Here is a 276-nt window from a genome sequence, read left to right as displayed (position 1 = left end):
CCCTCACTAAGTGTATTATTTAGGATTTGTGATTTTATTTCAAAAGTTATAAAAATCAGATTTATTTTAATATGTTAATATAGGCCAATGTAGATTCTATGAATGCTTTATGTTTTATAGCATTTTCGTACTTATTTAAAAGCAACATTTATGGCGATATATTTACAGATGATGCTGTATTGTCCATTGCAGAAGTAACATAGGAATATGTGCATGATTCTGATCAGTCTGCCAAGATGTAAGTGAAAAAATATCTGAAATAAAAGGATCATGAAA

The sequence above is a fragment of the Penaeus monodon genome, chromosome 30, assembly GCF_015228065.2.
Source record: "Penaeus monodon isolate SGIC_2016 chromosome 30, NSTDA_Pmon_1, whole genome shotgun sequence".
Lineage (NCBI taxonomy): Eukaryota > Metazoa > Arthropoda > Malacostraca > Decapoda > Penaeidae > Penaeus > Penaeus monodon.
The sequence above is the reverse complement of the archived record's forward strand: the minus strand, read 5'-3'. Positions refer to the sequence as shown.